This window comes from Salmo trutta, chromosome 28, assembly GCF_901001165.1.
Source record: "Salmo trutta chromosome 28, fSalTru1.1, whole genome shotgun sequence".
NCBI lineage: Eukaryota > Metazoa > Chordata > Actinopteri > Salmoniformes > Salmonidae > Salmo > Salmo trutta.
Genome location: NC_042984.1, coordinates 10,779,721 through 10,783,809, shown reverse-complemented (window position 1 = coordinate 10,783,809; position 4,089 = coordinate 10,779,721).

The window sequence follows — 4,089 nt, the reverse complement described above, 5'->3', positions numbered from 1 at the left end:
GGTGAAGCAGAGCTGGAAGAGACAGGAATAAAGGACATCTAATGAAGAACTTAACACGCCGACCTAAATGGCACCATATTCCCTACATAGTGTAGTGCTTCTGGCTCAATTCAATCAAAGCCACATTGCTGTATTAGGAAATCACAGTTGGTTTTGGTTACTGTAAAAGCCTTCTGCTGCCAGTTAGGGTCATGTTCATCTAAATCTCAGGCAGATGCTTTCAATTAATGTGTCAGCTATGTTGCTTTGATTGAGTTCCAGCCGAAGCCAAAGGGAATTCAGGGAATAGGGAATGCTGAGATAAATCTGTGAATATAAATCCCTTATAAAGAGGTTATTTGTAAGAGCAGATTGTCAGGAGGTCAATGTTAGTTCCATGCATCATACAGAGACAAACACCAGAGGTCTATACCACAAAGGAAGGTCAAGGAGCTAGCCAGCTAACTTGAATAAATATTCTGGTATACATTTTTATTTTTAGAAAGATAAGCTTGAAATGGGCATGGTCTCATAGATAAGAGCTTTTGATAGTAGAATCAAAGGTTAGCTTTTTTTAATGAACCTGAAAAGCAATAGTTATTTCTGGTTGCTTATTAAAGTTAGCTGGCTAAATCCTTGATCCTACTTTGAAGTACACCCCTCAGAACAGTCATTAGGTCACTGTTTACAATCACTTCCGGTCATGTAAATGAACACCCTGACTCAGTAATGACAATAAGATAAAAGATGCTCAATAGGACAGTGGAGGGACTTAGACAAACAAAAATGTTATCATTTGCTACCTTGTTGTTGTCATGTTGTGTTGCTACCATGCTGTGTTGTCATGTGTTGTTGCCATGCTGTGTTGCTGTCTTAGGTCGCTCTTTATGTAGTGTTGTAATGTCTCTCTTGTCATGATGTGTGTTTTGTCCTAAAAATATTTTTTTTATCCCAGCCCCCGTACCCGCAGGAGGCCTTTTGCCTCTTGGTAGGCTGTGATTGTAGTTAAGAATTTGTTATTTATTGACTTGCCTGCCTAGTTAAATAAAAATACAATTAAATCATTGTCTATCTATTGTTATGTTAGTAACGCAATGCCATCATCACTAAACAAATTAAAGCAACAACATAAAACATCATTCAAAAACATTGCTATGAGAACTATGGAAGAAATACTGTGCAAATGCCAGACATACAGAAAACACATTACAATTTTCCAAGTAAAGAATATGGTAGAGAGCCGAGAACAAGACAGAACTGTTGAGACAATCTAGACTATATATACAAAAGTATGTGGACACCCCTTCAAATTAGTGGATTTGTCTATTTCAGCCACACCCATTGTTGACAGGTGTATACAATCGAGCACACAGCCATGCAATCTCCATAGGGAACATTGGCAGTAGAATGGCTTTACTGAAGAGCTCAGTGACTTTCAACATGTCACCGTCATAGGATGCCACCTTTCCATCAAATCAGTGTGTCAAATTTCTGCCCTGCTAGAGCTGCCCCGGTCAACTGCAAGTGCTGTTATTGTGAAGTTGAAATGTTTAGGAGCAACAACGGCTCAGCCGCAAAGTAATAGGCCACACAAGCTCACAGAACAGGAGTGCAGAAGCACGGAACTATTTGAAGGGACCTTCATGAAATGGGTTTTCATGTCCAAGCAGCCGCACACAAGCCTAAGATCACCTGGTGCAATGCCAAGCGTCGACTGCAGTGGTATAAAGCTAGCCGCCAATAGACTCTGGAGCAGTGGAAACGCATTCTCTGGAGTGATGAATCACGCTTCACCATCTGGCAGTCCGACAGTCAAATCTGGTTTTGGCGGATGCCAGTGGAACGCTACCTGCCCCAATGCATAGTGCCAACTGTAAAGTTTGGTGGAGGAGGAATAATGGTCTGGGGATGTTTTTCATGGTTTGGCTAGGTTCCAGTGAAGGGAAATCTTAATGCTACAGCAAACAATGACATTCTAGATGATTCTGTGCCTACAACTTTGTGGCAACAGTTTAGGGAAGGCCCTTTCCTGTATGACAATGCCCCCGTGCACAAAGCGAGGTCCATACAGAAATGGTTTGTCGAGATTGGTGTGGAAGAACTTGACTGGTCTGCACTAAACCCAAACCTCAACCCCATCGAACACCTTTGGGATGAATTTGAACACCGACTACAAGTCAGGCCTAATCGTCCAACATCAGTGCCCAACCTCACTAATGCTCTTGTGGTTGAATGGAAGCAAGTCCCTGCAGCAATGTTCCAACATCTAGTGTAAATCCTTCCCAGAAGAGTGGAGGCTGTTATAGCAGCAAACAGGGGACCAACTTCATTTTAATGCCCATGATTTTGGAATGAGCTTGTTGACAAGCAGGTATCCACATTTACATTTTAGTAATTTAGCAGACACTCTTATCCAGAGCAACTTACAGTAGTGAATGCATACATTTCATACATTTTTTTATTTATTTTTCATACTGGCCCCCCGTGGGAATCGAACCCACAACCCTGGCGTTACAAACACCATTGCAAACGCCATGCTCTACCAACTGAGCCACATACTTTTGGTCATGTAGTGTGCTTAATACACCTAGCCTATAGCTTAATACACCTAGCCTATAGCTTAATACACCTAGCTTATAGCTTAATACACCTAGCTTATAGCTTAATACACCTAGCCTATAGCTTAAAACACCTAGCCTATAGCTTAATACACCTAGCCTATAGCTTAATACACCTAGCCTATAACTTTATACACCTAGCCTATAGCTTAATACACCTAGCTTATAGGAGGGAATTCCGACCCTAAGCACGTAAAGAAAGACCTAGTTACACTGCAGCTGGCCCAGAACAGAGCAGCACGTCTTGCTCTTCATTGTAATGAGAGGGCTAATATACTATGCATGCCAGTCTTTCTTGGCTAAGAGATGAGGAGAGACTGACTGCATCACTTCTTTTTAGAAGGAACATGAATATGTTGAAAATTCCAAATTGTTTGCATAGTCTACTTACACACACACTTACCCCACCAGACATGCCACCAAGGGTCTTTTCACAGTCCCTAGGTCCAGAACAAATTCAAGATTCAGATAAAGCAACACCTCACCGCACAACGCCTCTCCCCTATTGACCTCAATATTTTGTGTGTATGTATTGATATGTAGGCTGTGTGCTGTCCTTGAGCTGTTCTTCTCTACCAATGTTCTGTATTATGTCATGTTTCATGTTTTGTGTGGACCCCAGAAAGAGTAGCTGCTGCTTTTGTAACAGCTAATGGGGATCCTAATAAAATGCCAATAGCATGCTATTCATTCCAAATGAAGGTGTGGCGGCGGTGTGTCTACAGATACGCCATATTCTGACTTGGACTTAATTCTCTCTTAATTCCACCACCTTTACGTGTGATAAAACAATGAACAAGGTCGAGCAACCTGTCGGTTCCAAATGGAACAACAACTACTTTATTTTTTCCAATAGAAATAACACCATTCTCCTGTAATTTACAAATTGATAAGAGCTAAGGAAATGAGTAAGTCGTTTGGATGAGGGAATTGTAAATATAAATGACAATTGTTTTAGATCTATTTTACCTTATGATCACTGGAGACCAATGTGAAACAAGTCATATGACAGAAAACTGAAGCATATCAACACATCACCTTTTCCGCAGGGATGTTTATGAAATGCTGGATTTAACCTTTTTAGTGATGAAATTTAGAGACCCTTCACTATTGGCTTCTGTAGACATGCACAAATGAAAGTACAGCGCCAAACCTACCGGGGGAAAAAATAACTGGAACCTGGCACACGGTTCACGATGTCTGGACCGTTATCATCACCTTTCCATGACTAGTGAGGATTATTACAGTAGATTTATAGGACTACTGTTCCACCCCTATTGTACACTTTTCTCACCTTCCAATATTTCATGGTTTGAACAATTGAATAAGGCAACTTTCAGGATGAATCAAACCACTGTATTTTTGATTCACCAATATATTTAGTGCGTAAAGGCTCTTCAAACCTATTTTTCTATTATTCATAAATACTTTCCTAACCCTAAATAATATACAAGGTCAGATATTTTTTTAATCTACCAATTGATGCCGAAAA